Genomic DNA, 16,399 nt, shown 5'->3' with positions numbered 1-16,399 from the left:
TTAATATCATCACATGTACCCTAAAACTTAATAATAAAATTTTAAAAAAAAGAATAGGCTAGTGTTTTCACTGATCATTGCTCTTTGACTTTTCAGGTATTTTTCCTTTCTTTTATATGCAATTTCCCCAAAGTAATAAATTTAATAAATTTAAATATTTCATGATTTATAAGAATTACTTGTGTATAATACATAAAAGCTGTTTCTGAAAATGAAAATTTTAGCTACCTTTCAATGCCTGAGACTATTTTAACATCAAACATTTTATCTGTTAATTAATAAATTTTTCAGAAAAAAATCACAGTTTCACTTATATATGATTCCAATTGTTTCATCTGATATGTCTAGGGGAAACAAATATGTTGTACATTATGCCCACGTTTAAATTTATATTGGAATTACTCCAGTGAGTTGTAATTACTTCTAATTATTTATTATATGAATATAATCACACTATCCCTTATCTCAGTATTTTAAAGGAATGATAGCTGCTTATGGAAAAAAATATTATAATTTAGTCATTAGAAGAATCTCTAGAAGTAAGATCCTAAGTAACTTTAGAAAATCCTCTTTTTTAAAATAATGAGATGAATTCTAACATTTATTTGTAGGAGCTTTTTATGATAGCTCACAATACAACTTGTACATTAAAATTTTTGGATTAAATATACGTGAGAATCAGTGAATATTATATACCTGGAGACTTACAATGTTCATTTGTATATTAAAGGCTATAAAAAGTTCTATCATAAATTACATTTAATTTCTTAAAATACAGTGTTTCTCAAGCCTACTGGAACACTGAAAGCTTTTCTTATGCTACATACACTAATATCTTATAGGACATAATTTGGGAAAAGCGAAGTTGTTTCATAATAATATAATTAAGGAACCTATTATGATCCCCAGGAAGGTTAAGCAGCTGGCTCATTGTGGTGCCACTGGTTTATGCCAAGATCCAGAATAATCCATACATCTCCCAACTACCAATTATTGACAATGTGTGTTACTGTTGGCATAGTGACATTATGATTCTTCATTTTTAGAAGTGTTTTGTAACTTACTTTTAAATCTCCTGATAGCTGATGAATTAAGGTGATATCATACATTTCTCTTTCTACTTTTTCCATGTCATAAATGATATGATAATATGGCTAAGAGACAAAAAATAATGGAAGATTTAACACTAAGCCCTGGTTTATCTGATCTAATTTAAAATGCCCCCTTCTCATCCACATACCACACTTACTCAGATCCAACAGACACAACGGCTTACATAGATTCCTCCTTCTCTCCCCCTCATCCATCCCTGCACACATATCTGAGAAACACCTTAGCATTGGTTTCAGGATTTCCTAGTGGGCTGTGGAGCAGCTGTAAATAACACAGTGCTATTCTAGCCAATTGCTCTGAACCGGGTGATATGATCATATTCGTTTTAACGACTTTCCCTGAGGTATGAGTTGAGATTTTTCTCCTTCATCCTCATGCTGTATAATCTGGATTTATGTTCAACGTGACCGTTGAGCCTTCACAATGAATTTGTCCTGTGAAAAGATCAGTTGATACGGAGCCTGGATCCCAGATTCTCACCACAGAGTGGGCGCTCATTATTTGCACGTCAGCATCTAAGTCATCAATCTCTAGCAGCCACACTCACCCAGATGAAGCTCCAAACCCAGGTCTTGTGGATCACATATAACCCATTTCTTTTTTTAATGAGTCAATAAGCCTCAATTCCTGGACATCTATTTTAAGCAAATTGAAAGTGGTACTCTCTTTCCTGCAGGGCATGAATCTGAATGCATATTGAGCTGAAACAGCTACAGTCATTTTTTAACTGTGAGGGGAGAATCTGAGAATCTGAGAAGATGAGAATGGAGCCAAGATAGCATAAAGTGGATCCAAGAAATGGAGAGAAAGAAAGTGGGTTTTGCTAACATTGTCTGATCGAGTGGTACTTGAGGCTAGTTGTTGCTTAACTTTTTTTTTTCTTCTCGAGACAGAGTCGTGCTCTGTCGCCCAGGCTGGAGGGCAAATGGCGCGATCTGGGCTCACTGCAACCTCCACCTCCTGGGTTCAAGCGATTCGCCTGCCTCAGCCTCCCAAGTAGCTGGGATTACAGGCGGGCGACACCATGCCCAGCTAATTCTTGTATTTTTAGTAGAGACGGATTTTCGCCATGTTGGCCAGGCTGGTCTCTATCTCCTGATCTCAGGTAATCCGCCCGCTTTGGTCTCCCAAAGTGCTGGGATCACAGACGTGGGATCACAGACGTGAGCCACCACACTCGTCCCCCTTCCTAACTTTTTAATTACATGAACCAAGATATCTTTTTTCTCCCCTTTAGGGTATTAGGGTGGGTTTTGTACTATTAGTAATGGAAAGTCCTAACTAAAACATATTGCTTGCTGCTCTATCACTACATATCTTTTTGCCATATTATGGTCGTCAGCTTAGATTATGCCACCTTCAAAATAAAGGGAATAGGGTAATGCCTGAATGATCTATAATTCTCTTTTATTTGTAACGTTCTTTGATCCCTCCATGGTTAGTAGTAGTGCAGGCACTCTGCAAAATAATGGCTTTTGACTTTGGGGTCTGAGCTCAGAATGTAGTCCTTAAAAATCATTTTACCATGGTAAGAGTTATGAAAGACTTCTGCTTTACAAAGTTTACACAGTTCTACTCATTGATCCTTATATTAGAGAACCGGGGTTAACAAATTTTGATATTTTTATCATAAACAAAATGTAGTTATTATAAAAGTGTGATTTAAGGATTGCTTAGCCAGACCTCAGTCACGTATGAAACTTGAGAAAATAAGAAGCCAAGGAAATTATTTCTTTTTAATAATGTTTAATATATATTCTGATGTTATGACACCAGTGGATCCACTTAAAGTAAACATATCCATGTTTAAGCATCTACCTGACAGCAGAAGAAGACAGTATAATAACTTCTGGGCAAGTGAGGTGATTCCTTCCCAGCCTGTCTCCCTTTCTTCTTTCCTTCCTTCTATCCCTTGAATTTAGGGTGGTAGGTACTCTGCAAGGTATCAAAAATAATAGTGAAATATACTTACTTAATGATATTTTTGTGGAAACATAGTCTAAAAATGGAACCAGTTATAAATCAAATAACAAGATATGATTATTACACATAATGATAATTTCTTTGAAGGAAGTGTACAGAGTGCCATCCTAGTGTGAAACAGGAGGCTCTGACCTGCTGAGGAGGAAGATATCCCTAAAAGAGTGCTCATCGAACTCAGATCCATAGCAAAATTTGGAACTAAGCCATAAAGGAGAGAATGCTGCTAATGTACTTGCAGAGAGTAGAGCATGTGTGTGGCTCTGAGATAGGAAAGCACACAGCATGTTTAAAGGATTAAAGTAGGACAGTCCAATGGGTTTGGAGTATAGACAATACAAGAGAGGCCAAAGCTGAGGCTGGAGAGAGTCAGGGGCAGGTGGTCATGCAGAATGGTGTGTTCTATGTTAATGGGTTAGGTCTTTATACTAAGGATAATGAGAAGTCATTCAAATTGGAAACTAGGCCGGGCACAGTGGCTCATGCCTGTAATCCCAGCACTTTGGGAGGCTGAGGCGGGCAGATCACGAGGTCAGGAGATTGAAACCATCCTGGCTAACATGGTGAAACCCCGTTTCCACTAAAAATACAAAAAAAAAAAAAATTAGCCGGACGTGGTTGTGGGTGCCTGTAGTCCCAGCTACTTGGGAGGCTGAGGCAGGAGAATGGCATGAACCCGGGAGGCAGAGCTTGCAGTTAGCCAAGATGGGGCCACTGCACTCCAGCCTGGGCGACAGAGCGAGACTCCGTCTCAAAAAAAAAAAAAAATTGGAAACTAGAAGGAATATCATCAAATTGAGATTATAAAATATTACTTAGTAGTATGAAAAATGACTTCAGGGCATATGTTGAGAACCATGAGAATATCCTAGCAATAGTTCAGACCAGAGATAATGGGGGTTCATGCTTGGGGATTGTGGGGTGGGTGGGAAGGAAATAAATTGATCTACACTGAGGGATACCTGCAGATGACTTCGCGGGGTTATATAGATCACTTACCTTTGGCCCTCAGCATCTAGCACAATACCCAATTTTAAATAGCGAACAAAATAATTTTATTTAATATATTAACTTATGCACTATTTGATTTAAAGATAATTGACTCTATAGAAATAATTATTTAAATAAATATTGACAAAGTCAACCCATTCCTTCTCTCTCCTTTAGGAAATATTGATATAAGCCTAGTAAAACATAGAATTGAGTAATCATTATGTGTAAGCAGCCAATGTAGCTTATTTAGACTCAAGTCCCGGCATTTTACTTTGAGCTGTGTAGACAGTCACTGGCTGTGGTTTTTACTTAAGAACACACGATTTTCTAGCTTAGATGATGACCCCTGGAAACTATTCTAAATTCATTTACTTTAAACATCAGAAACCATTTGCAGGAAATAACAGTCTTTTTGACAGAAACTTATATCACCAGAAACTCAGACATTTTACAGAACGTAACAAATAAGTAATACAATTATTGCATACTCAAAGGGAATTTTAATTTTAATTAAAGTCCACCCCCCATTTTTAAACACATCTTGTTAAAAGTATTTCCTCTCCCTAAGATGTTTGTAATTTTAGGGTAATATTCTCTAACAAGAGCCAGAAGTGTCTGTGATTCCACGTAAATGTAACATCTTAAGTGCAAAAAGGAAGGCAAAAGTTATTGAATAATAATATTTTATGGCTGAAAATGATCTGAAGTATTTTAATGAATAGATGTATTACATTTATTTCTCTGAGAAATTCATTGAAAAGGAACCTTTCTTTTCCAATATTTATGAGATTTATCTCTAGTAAGAGACAACATTTAACATACAATTATATTAAGGTGTTAGATTAACTCCAAAGGCTAAATATAATATCAAGCCTTTCATGCATATCTTACATGAAGACTTTAATAATTTCAGATCACCTTTGGTATACAAATTATCTCCTCTTACTTACAATCACTGGCACATCATTCCTTTTCCAGAATGTCATGTGAAATTTAGTCATAAAATATGCTGATTTTTGTCTATTCCCAAATTCATACAGAATGTGCCTTCACTGGGTTAAAAAGCTTCACCAAGGCTATCTACTTGCACACTGGATACCTAAGAAAACCCTCCTGATCCACCCTTGAAGATCTATTAGTTCTACTATTTAGGCTCTGCTTCCAGTTGGGAGACATGCCGCCTGATATGGTTTGGATATTTGTCCACTCCAAATCTCATGTTATAATGTAATCCCCAGTGTTGCATGCAGGTGGGGCCTGGTAGGAGGTGTTTTGGTCATGGGGGCAAATCCCTCATGAATGACTTAGCACCATCCCCTGGGTGATGAGTGAGTTCACAAGATATCTTGTTTAAAACTGTGTGACACCTCCCCAATCTCTGTCTTGATCCCACGCTTACCATGTGATGTGCCTGCTCCCACTTTACCTTCCACCACAATTGTAAGCTTCCTGAGGCCCTCACCAGAAACAGATGCTGGAGCCATGCTGGTACAGCCTGAAGAACTGTAAGCCAATTAAATCTCTCTTCTTTATAAATTCCCAGTCTCAGGTATTCCTTTACAGCAATGCAAGAACAGCCTAATACACCACCTCTTCATATTTTGCATCCTGAACCTCAACTGCGAGTGACCAATGGTAGTGCTGTCAAGGCAACCCTTTTGGGCATTAGTACACAGTATGAAATCTAATAACAGTTGCTGGCAAGCGCCCTCATATTTCCTCTTCATCCTCTTTGATACCTTATAGTTCTCCAACTTTGTCAACTAGAAAGGATGTACTGTCTTTTCCCAATATTTTTTCTACAATGTATCTATAGAATTTATCAATTGAGCAACTCTCAAAATGCATGGCATTCAAAAAAAATTTATACAGTTTATGGCTAAAATCTTTCACATATTTTAATTCAATCTCTTCCATTTTTTTTTCAGTGAGGAACCATAGACATGAAGAATGTAGATGACACATTCCAAGTCACAGAGTAAATTAATGACAGGACTAGAACTGCAAAACATTTTAACATCCTACAAAAGTAAAATTTTGCGCTCTACATACATAAGTAGGGGAGGGTTTTAAAGCCATAGTGCTAATAAAAAAAGTTGAGAAACAGATTGATATGCATAACCCTATTTACATAAACTAAGTTTCAGGCATCAAAGGAATGTTCACATTAAATAAGTTAGGGCATTTTCTTTTAGAGTGGAGGGAAGGGAATAAAAGTGGAACATAGGGGAAAAGTATAATAATTAATTAAAAGCACAGTAGAGACTTTGCATGGATGAAATACAATAATGTGCCATGAACTGAAATGTGATTCTCTTAACGATTTCTTCCTTGGGTGGCCTTTTATTGCCAAGACTAGAACTAGCTAGCTTTCTGTCACTTGTAACCAAAACAATTCTACCAAATGCAACTTATACCTAGAACTTTTGTACAAGTTTATAAAATTAATTGGTCATCAAAACCAAATGAAGTGTATAGATCTCGACTTGTTAACAGAGAAAAAGAATAGAAAGGTGCCAGTGAATACAGAGAGGAGGAAAATATCAAAAGCCTGAGTGGCCATCTTTTAGAGCAGAAAAAACATACTGTTATTATAGCCAATTGGTGTAGTCATGACACGTGAACACAGAATCTAATTGTGAATTACATAATAATTTTGCTTAAAATGACATACCTTGGACCAATCTAGTTACAAATAGTTGTATGTGTTTTTATGAAGAGAAAAAAATCAGACCATTTAATCAAAGAAAAAAGATTAATTATGTTTGAAGATAGGCTTTTGAAGAACTTTTTGTAAACTAATATTTTTTGCTTTTGTGTGTCAGCACAGAATTCTTTGCTTCTACTTGGGAAATAAAGAAATAGATATAAAAATATGTTTAGAAGAAAAATAAATATAAAAATACCTTAATTAACATTGATTTTTTAATTAAAATGACTTACATTGATATTTCACATTTAAAAGTAGGCAGTTAACAGACACTGCACATGATATACCTCAATAACACTATTTTTACTTTACAGTTGATCAAATTAACAGTTATTAACTACCTACGGTTTTATAGAAAATGTAATTCAAAATAAAGTCTCAAGATTATTTCTACAATATCATGTAGAAGTCCATGATATGATAGGAAATTAGTTCTCTATTAAAAAGATAAGGCCGGGCGCGGTGGCTCACGCCTGTAATCCTAGCACTTTGGGAGGCCGAGACGGGCGGATCACGAGGTCAGGAGATCGAGACCATCCTGGCTAACACGGTGAAACCCCGTTTCTACTAAAAATACAAAAAATTCGCCGGGCGTGTTGGCGGGCGCCTGTAGTCCCAGCTACTTGGGAGGCTGAGGCAGGAGAATGGCGTGAACCCGGGAGGCGGAGCTTGCAGTGAGCCGAGATCGCGCCACTGCACTCCAACCTGGGAGACACAGCGAGACTCCGTCTCAAAAAAAAAAAAAAAAAAAAAAGATAAGATATTTCTAGCTCCTTTAAGTTAGTGACTAGTTAGTCCCTTCTTGTGTGCTTTAAAATAATTTATAAATCATATTATTGACATTGTAGATGCTGTATCAAAAGACTCACTATTATAGAGCTTGTCTCCCAAACACGTTTCTACTTTATATTACCTCTACTTAAAGTAACACTTTTTCCTGGAAAATGCTGCTTCCAAATTTTACATTTTACATTTTAAATCCCTTCAAATTTATGTATTTAATGACTTTTAGTAAAGCCTTGGCATCAGCAATGTTGTCTGTTGGGCAAAGACACATCTATAACCCAAAGTATCTTTTATCAAAGGTGATCAAGATGCAGAAAAGAAAAACAAGTTTCACTGGCAATCAAGACAGGAACACTGGAGGGTCCATGGTGCCATTGGAACCAGCCTAAAACCATAACAGTTACATTTTTATTAAAAGCCCCTTATGCCAATATGTGTGCATGTTGTTTCTTTTACTTATGCTACTTCCAGAGTCCTTTAGGTTTCCCTTCAGGCCCAATGTGCTTTATTTTGTTTGAAGTGAGATTGTATGAAATCCTTCTGCAGACTCACTTATATATTCCCTAATCGCCTTTGGTTAAGTTTTGTTAAAATGATCACATATTACATGACATTGTAATATGAAACAGAAAAGAGACCAAATGATACTTTTGCTAGAGAATGTAGAGATTTTGGCATACTTTTATATTCCCAAATGTTATTTATTTGTTTAGAGATTATTACCTTTTAATGGTTTGTAGGGCAAGTCTGAAATTCCACTGAGTTTTATACTTAAGTGCACTATTTTGAATCTGGAAAATTGTAAATAAGAACATTCTGTATATGGAGTAACCTAATGAAAATCACTTATCATCTCTAAACTTCAGTCACCTCATTTGCCAAGTAAGGCAAATCTCTCTAATTGGATACTGTGCATATTAGTTTTTAAAACCATTCATGTAATTTGTATTTATGCAAAAATAGTAAATTTGGGGTTTGAAAGTTCCTTTCAAGATTATCTATTTCAGAAACCCTTGTCTCAAATGAGAAAATTGTCATCTAATTGTTAATAATGTATGTTTTTACACATAGAAGAAACTCAAATGATTTCAAGAATATTTGATTCAATAAGACGTTTATTGTTAAGCAAGCCCCCTTTTTTTCTGCTTGTATCTTATTTCATAACCAGTACAATTTTCCTTCTCCTTCCCCACTCTACTTCATTGCTGTTTTAAAGAATATCAACGTTTTTTTCCAGTTGCCAAATGGGTGATGGTGTTTTGTTGGGGAAAGAACACAGGTCTTCTGAGATTCAGTTCTGCTTTGTCCCACTGTAGTTTTTTTTAACAAGTTGCCTATCTGTCTGTGCAACTTGTTTTTCTTCTCTATAAAATAAAGTTTCTCCAAAGGCTTTACACACACACACACGCATGCATGCACACACACACACAGTCTTGTTTTCCCCTCTACCCTTGCTCACCTTCACTTATGGGAAGTATTTGGTGTTCTTTTCAATCTTTTGCTTTCTTGACTCTACAGTTCTGTGTTATTCTGGGTTATCTCATACCTTTCTGTTTCTGTCCTGGCTCTACCTCTCAAAGTCATAGTGTTTTCTGAAGTTCTGTACTACTTTTTTACTCTTTTTATCAAAATAGAATCTCAGCAAACAGTGGGAAGTCAGAAAGGAAGACTTGTAATGGGATTCTGGAAAAGCTGCAGGGGTGAGAAAATACCAAACATTCATTATTCTAGGCAAGATGAACGTGGATGTCCGAAAGCAGGTGCTAAATCACAGGCCCATGGGAGAATAGTCATGTCCAGACTGAAGGTACCTATCTGAACTTGGGTTTGGATCTTGGAATATAGACATTGGACTTTACAGAAATATGTTTGCAATGAGCTAAATGCAGAAAGCTATTTCCCAGAAATCTGGATTACAGAGAACCAGTGAAAGTGAATAAAGTCAGATAAAGATCAACATCATACTGATATTTACAGATCTCAATAATTACTGGCCAGGGTGTGTGGCTTTTTCCAGTAATATTTACCTCTACCTTACCTCAACCACTACAGCTGTGTTCTCACTCATGACATTGTCAATACCAATGACCATCTCCAAAATATTGGCTCTGTTTTCCAGTCTGTCCTACTGACTTCTAAATCTTTAGCTCACGTAGTATGCTACTTCAACTCTTTGTGACCTCATTCAATCTTCCATCCAGTGATAGTTTTACATTATTAAAATTATTTTAATGTATGTCATCTGCTCTCTTTCTACCAACTTAAGAATCGGTGGACCTTTATTGAAATTGCTCCTTTGTATACCCCATTAAATCCCTTAACCACTCTTCTCTTGTTAGATTCACCTGGAAATGCCTGAATTCTATTTAAATCTAACTATCTGTCTACCCTATGCCTACACACAAACACTGAACATTGTTACGTATATTCACGGTGCATGCAAGCATGTGCACACACACTCTCTCTGTCTTTCTTTCTCTCTCTCATGCTGACTTATCTTACTCTAAGGTCATGACACAAATCATCAAAGTGGAAATACAACATGGCAGACAATCCTATTGTACTCCCTTTGTATATTTTCTTTTATACAAAAATGATCAGTTTAAACTTCTTCTCTCCATAGACGCTGATGATTAGCATCTATCTCCCTTTTATGGCCTTCATTTACTCTTCCAAATTCCTGTCCCTTAGCTTGTCTTATATTTATTGGAGAATAAAAACAACCTAACAGGAACTCCTTCATGTTCTGACCACCCATTAACCAACTCACCTATAACTGCAACCATTCTGTTTCTGTGGATGAAGTATCCTATCCCTTCTCCTATCAACACCAAGCCATCCATCTATACTTTCATTTTTCTCCAGACTGAAATTCAAACCATTCATTTATTGCACAGTACTTTATGAAAGCATGTTTTCAATTGTGTCTGAGGTAGTAAATCAAAACTTCTCACTAAATGTGAAGCAAATAAATGTCACCTTGAGCTTTATCTAACTCTGATTGGAAACTCATAAAATATTTAGAATTTATTAATACTACTATTTATTTGTTCTATATTGAATTTCCATTTTGAGTAAGATGTAATCTCCATGGTACTACAAAAGATCATATAGATTTTTGTTGTTTCTATTTTTGTGGTGGAAAAACAGATATTTTTGGCAGCGTGTTCTAGTTCACATAGTTTATCACAAACTAAACTCAGGTTTCTTTTATTGCCTGGGCAAATTCCAGATAACTTATTCTTCACTTTTATTCAGTCACCAAAACAATAACCTTGAACAACAGAATGGGCTGTTCTAGAACAGTTCTGAAAGAACCACTCTATTAGTCTGTTCTTATGCTGCTAAAAAAGACATGCCTGAAATTGGGTAATTTATAAAGGAAAGAGGCTTAATCGACTCAAAGTTCATCATGGCTGAGGAGGTCTCAGGAAACTTATAACCATGGTGGAAGGGTAAGCAAACATGTTCTTCACATGTTGTCGTCAAGGAGAAGTTAAGAGCAAAAGGGGGAGAAACTCCTTATAAAATGATTACATCTTGTGAGAATTCAGTCACTATCATGAGAACAGCAGCATGGGGGTAACTGCCCCCTTGATTCAATTACCTTTCACTGGGTTCCTCCCATGACATGTCAGGATTATGGGAAAAACAGTTCAAGATGAGATTTGGGTGGGGACACAGCCAAACCATATCAATCTGGCCCTGGCCCTTTTCACATCCCATTTCCTCACATTTCAAAACATAATCATGTCCTTCCAACAGTCCCCCAAAGTCCTTACTCATTCCAGCATTAACTGAAAAGTCCATGTCCAAAGTCTCATCTGAGACAAGGCAAGTACCTTTTGCCTATGAGCTTGTAAAATCAAAAGCAAGTTAGTTACTTCCTAGATACAATCAGAGTGCAGGCATTGAGTAAATACACCTGCTTCACATTGAAAAAATTGGCCAAAACAAAGGGACTACAGGCCCCAGGTGAGTCCAAAACTGAACAGGACAGTCACTAAACCTTAAAGTTCCAAAATGATCTTTTTTGACTCCATGTCTTATAACCAGGTCACACTGATGCAAAAGGTGGGCTCCCATGGCCTTGGGAAGTTCCACCCCTGTGGCTTTGTAGGGTACAGACTCCTGGCTGGCTACTTTCATGGCTGGTGTTGAGTGTCTGGGGCTTTTCCAGGTGCACAGTGCAAGGTGTCAGTGGATCTACCATTCTGGGGTCTGGAGGATGGTGGCACTCTTCCCACAGCTCCACTAGGCAGTGCCCCAGTGGGGACTCTGTGTGGGGGCTCCAAACCCACATTTCCCTTCTTCACTGCCCTAGCAGAGTTTCTCCATGAGGGCTCCACCCCTGCAGCACACCTCTTCCTGGACATCCAGGTGTTTCCATACATCCTCTGAAATCTAGATGGAGATTCCTAAACCTCAATTCTTGACTTCTGTGCACCTGCAGGCTCAACACCACAAGGAAGCTGCCAAGACTTGGTGCTTGCACCCTCTGCAGCCACAACCCAAGCTGTACCTTGGCCCCTTTTATCCATGGCTGGAGCATCTGGGATGCAGCAAGTCAAGTCCCAAGGCTGCACACAGCAGGGAGGCCCTGTAACTAGCCCAGGAAACCATTTTTCCTTCCTAGGCCTCTGGGCCTGTGAAGGGAGGGTAGCCATGAAAGTGTCTTTACATGCCTTGGAGTTATTTCTCCCATTGTCTTGGTGATTAGCATTTGGTTCCTCATTACTTATGCAAATTTCTGCTACCAGCTTGAATTTGCCCCCAGAAAACTGGTTTCTCTTTTCTACTGCACCTTCAGGCTGCAAATTTTTCAAACTTTTATGCTCTGCTTTCTCTTGAATGCTTTGCCACTTAGAAATTTCTTCTGCCAGATACCCTAAATCATTTATCTCAAGTTCAAAGTTCCACAGATCTCTAGGGCAGGGTAAAAATGCTGCCAGTCTCTTTGCATAGCAAGAATGACCTTTACCCAAGTTCCCAACAAGTTCCTGATCTCCATCTGAGACCACCTCAACCTGGACTTTATTGTCCATATCACTATCTGCATTTTGGTCAAAGCCATTCAACAAGTCTCTAGGGAGTTCCAAACTTTACCATATTTTCCCATCTCCTTCTGAGCTCTCCAAACTGTTCCAAAATCTGCCTGTTACCCAGTTCCAAAGTCACTTACACATTTCCAGGTACATTTACAATAGCGCCCCACTCCCGGTATCAATTTACTGTATTAGTCTGTTCTCACACTGCTAATAACTACATACCTGAGACTGGGTAATTTATAAAGGAAAGAGGCTTAATTGACTCAAAGTTCAGCATGGCTGGGGAAGCCTCAGGAAACTTACAATCATGGTGGAAGGGGAAGCAAACATGTCCTTCACATGGTGGTATCAACGAGAAGTAAAGAGCAAAAGGGGGAAAAGCCCCTTATAAAACCATAAGATATCATAAGAACTCAGTAACTATCACAAGAAGAGCAGCATGAGGGTAACAGCCCCCATGATTCAATTACCTCCCATTGGGTACTTCCCATGACACATGGAGATTATAGGAACTACATTTCAAGATGAGATTTGGGTGGTGACCCAGCCAAACCATATCAACCACTTTGTATGAAGGAGACCTGGCAAAAGCCCAAGAAAATCTAGTTGAGATGGCTAGTTAATGGCTCATAAATAAACTTAATAATATGAATTCTAAATGGCTCTTATGGTAGAGGGGAGTAAAGAATCATAAGACACTGTCCATTAATGCTCCTTTTCTTATTTTTTATGTTCTTCTTTTGTCTACACTTTTAAAAAATGAATTATGGTGGGCTACTTAGGCAGACTTTTCTTAACATTTATTTTAAGTTCAGGGACACATGCAGGTTTATTACATAGGTAAACTTGTATCATGGGGGTTTGTCATACAGATTATTTCATATTTCAGGCATTAAGCCTAGTACCTATTGCTATTTGTCCTAATCCTCTCCCTCCTCCCACCCTCCACCCTCTGATTGGCCCCAGTGTGTTTTGTTTCCCTCTCTATGTCCATGTGTTCTCATCATTTAGCTCCCACTTATAAATGAAAACATGTGGTATTTGGTTTTCTGTTCCCGCATTAGTTTGTTAAGGATAATGGCCTGCATTTCCATCCACGTCCCTGCAAAGGACATGATCTCATTCTTTTTATGGCTGCATATAGTATTCCATGGTGTATATATACCACATTTTTCTTTATTCAGTCTACCACTGATAGGCATTTAGGTTGATTCCATGTCTTTTCGATTGTGAATAGTGCTGCAACGAACATATGCATGCATGTGTCTTTATAATAGAAATTTTTATATTTCATAGGGTATATACCCAGTAATGGAATTGCTGGGTCTATTTCTGTCTTTAGGTCTTTGAGGAATTGCTACACTGCTTTCCACAATGACTGAACTAATTTACACACCCACCATCAGTGTATAAGTGTTCCTTTTTCTCCACAACCACCTCAGAATATTTTTTGACTTTTTTTTTTTTTTTTTTGAGATGGAGCCTCGCTCTGTTGCCAGGCTGGAATGCAGTGGTACGATCTCGGCTCACTGCAACCTCCCAGGTTCAAGTGATCCCCCTGCCTCAGCCTCCCAAGTAGCTGGGACTACAGGTGTGCACCACCACACCTGGCTAATATTTTGTATTTTAGTAGAGTCGGGATTTCACCATGTTGGCCAGGATGGTCTTGAACTCCTGACCTCATGATCCACCCAAAGTGCTGGGATTACAGGCATGAGCCACTGCACATGGCCCTTATGTTTTGACTCTTTAATTATAGCTATTCTGACTGGTGTGAGATGGTATCTCATTGTGGTTTTCATTTGCATTGCTCTAGTGATCAGTGATGTTGAGGTTTTTTTCATATAATTGTTAGCCACATGTATATCTTCTTTTGAAAACTGTCTGTTCGTGTCCTTTGCACACTTTTTCATGGGGTTGTTTGATTTTTTTCTTGTAAATTTAAGTTCCTTATAGATATTGGATATTAGACCTTTGTCAGATGCATAGTGTGAAAAATTTTCTCCCTTTCTGTAGGTTGTCTGTTTATTCTATTGATAGTTTCTTATGCAGAAGCCCTTTAGTTTAATTAGATCCCATTTGTCAATTTTTGCTTTTTTTGCAATTGCTTTTGGTGTCTTCATCCTGAAAACTTTGCCCATGCCTATGTCCTAAATGGTATTGCCTAGATTGTCTTCCAGGGTTTTTATAGTTTTGGGTTTTACATTTAAGTCTTTAATCTATCCTGAGTTAATTTTATTATATGGTGTAAGAAAGGGGTCCAGTTTAAATTTTCTGCATATGGGCAGCCAGTTATCCCAGAACTATTTGTTGAATAGGGAATCTTCTCCCTGATGTTCCATCAGGTTTGTGGAAGATCAGATAGTTTTAGGTGTGTGGTATTATTCTGGCCTCTGTATTCAGTACCACTGGTCAGTGTGCCTGTTTTTGTACCAGTACCATGCTGTTTTGGTTACTGTTGCCCTTTAGTATTGTTTGAAGTCGAGTAGCGTGATGCCTCCAGCTTTGTTCCTTTTGCTTAGGATTGCCCTGGCTATTCAGGCTCATTTTGGTTCCATATAGATTTTAAAATAGTTTTTCCAGTTCTCTGAAGAATCTCAATGGCAGTTTAACAGGAATAGCATTCAATATATAGATTGCTTTATGCAGTATGGCCATTTTAATGATACTGATTTTTTCTATCCATGAGTATGGAATGTTTTTCCATTTGTTTGTGTCATTTCTGATTTCTTTGAACAGTGGTTTGTAGTCCTCCTTGTAGAGCTCTTTCACCTCCCTAGTTAGTTGTATTCTTAGGCATTTTATTCTTTTTGTGGCCATGTGAATGGGAGTTCATTCCTGATTTGGCTTTCAGCTTGACTGTTGTTGATGTTTAGGAATGCTAGCGATGTTTGCATATTGGTTTTATATCTTGAGACTTGCATGATAGTTTTAATTTTACTTTTTCAACAAATATTTATTAAACACTTAACTACAATTAATCCAGGGATTATGTGACATGGCAACCTCTTTTATTCTCACTCCTCTTTGCTTTTGTTCTCAGTCAAGCAGACATTTTTGAGTCATTTTAACTCTGTATTATCTCTTACTCCAACTGAAGACCAAATCAGTTTTTTCTACCTTTAAAATTTCTTAAACTGATTTTTTCTTTTTCATTCCTGGTATCAATATCTTATTATTATCTTTTGCCTGAATTATTGGAAGTACTTTCTAACTAATCACCTTGTCTTTTTTCTTGTACCTCTGAAATAAATTTTTGTACTTCTTGTCAGAATGGTTTTCCTAAAAATCAAATTATTTCACAATCACTTCCTTTTTCAAGATCCTGCAATGACAATTGCCTTTAGAAAAGCACAACCTCCTGAGCACTGCATATAAGATCTGCAGTGCCTATCATTCCACTTCTAGTCTCTGAGATATGTTCTGGAAATTTTTGACATCCTGAAAGTGCTAAGAACTCTCAAATTTGTGCCTTTTTCATTGCCCTCCCTTTGCTTGGAATTGCCTTCTTCACTTTTTCCTAAAATCCCTCTTCATTCTTCGAAGGCCAGCTCAAAGGTCCACCTTCATAAAGCCACACAGTCCCTGTTCCCTTTAGAAACTGTTATTCTCCTCCTCCTTTTTGCTTCTGCAAATATTTTCAAACACACACATAACTGCATTAAATTATGTCATATAGATCTTTTTCCATGTAAGCTGCTTGACATGACATGGCTCCCAGAATCTTGATCATTCTAGCTTTCTTTGGATGTTCCTCAAGAGTGTGTGC

The 16,399-nt window shown here is 37.6% G+C and overlaps 1 long non-coding RNA gene across 1 annotated transcript in view; it reads right to left on the bottom strand.

Annotated features, from left to right (window-relative positions):
- Window positions 1–2,893: 2,893 nt before the first annotated feature.
- The window catches only part of LOC134810081 (uncharacterized), a 156,200-nt gene continuing 142,694 nt past the window's right edge, over window positions 2,894–16,399 (bottom strand). The window contains exon 4 of the long non-coding RNA XR_010157245.1: window positions 2,894–3,048. This is a non-coding gene — a long non-coding RNA (uncharacterized LOC134810081). The remainder of the gene's footprint in view (window positions 3,049–16,399) is intronic.

Source organism: Pan troglodytes, chromosome 4 (genome assembly GCF_028858775.2).
Source record: "Pan troglodytes isolate AG18354 chromosome 4, NHGRI_mPanTro3-v2.0_pri, whole genome shotgun sequence".
In the NCBI taxonomy this organism is placed as follows: Eukaryota; Metazoa; Chordata; class Mammalia; order Primates; family Hominidae; genus Pan; species Pan troglodytes.
Note: the sequence above shows the minus strand (reverse complement) of the source record. Positions and strands in the feature narration are given on the sequence as shown.